Genomic DNA, 821 nt, shown 5'->3' on the forward strand with positions numbered 1-821 from the left:
ACACACACGCACACATGCCGTTCGTAACGCGAGCTCAAACTCTGATGCGCGCCCTCGATGGAGAGGACTGTAGACAGGATGACGAGTGAGGGAGAGCACGCTGTAGAGGCGCAGGATAAAAGAGCGACGGAGAGGAGGGAAATAAAGATAGAGGGCAAGCATACGCGGGGGAGTGTATCGGAATGAATGTCCTCCCGCACTCCGTAGGTGGCGCTCGCGACAGTATGGGAACATCAACTCTCCCCCATCCTTCCACCACGCATCGCTCTAGTTGTTGTTTCGTTGTTCTTCAAACTCTATCGGCTGCTTTCTGTCCTCGCTCGCGCGCTCACACATGTGCCTTACGCGCTCTACTTTTTTTTTTCCTGCCTTTGCGTTTCGTTTCGTTTATTTCGCTGCTTCAGTCTCCTCATTCAACGCGCGGAGCGCGCCATTGGCGCCGTGCTTTTCTTTGCGTTTCCTCTCTCTTCACTCTCACCCGTTACTTTATTAAACGAGAGAGGATAGAATAGGGGGGAGGGGGGAGTAAAGCCTCGCGAGTGTCTTTGAAGTCATTTCGAATAAAAGGCGCGAAAGCGTAATGGATTTTGAAACGCTATATCACCGCTGGCACGTGCACTGATCTCCACTAGTGGAGGTCAGTGGACACGTGTTTGTGCCAAGACAAATGCACTTGGTTCGCTTTTTACTGCGCAGTGGAAGATGCACCTAATGAAAGCAGAGAGACCGAACTAAATTGCTGCGTACGATTTTTGGGATGAAGTTGCGAAACGCGCTGCGTTAGTTGGGAGTAGTGCGACTATATACGCAGCAAACGCGCG

Source organism: Dermacentor silvarum, chromosome 6, assembly GCF_013339745.2.
Source record: "Dermacentor silvarum isolate Dsil-2018 chromosome 6, BIME_Dsil_1.4, whole genome shotgun sequence".
Taxonomy (NCBI): Eukaryota; Metazoa; Arthropoda; class Arachnida; order Ixodida; family Ixodidae; genus Dermacentor; species Dermacentor silvarum.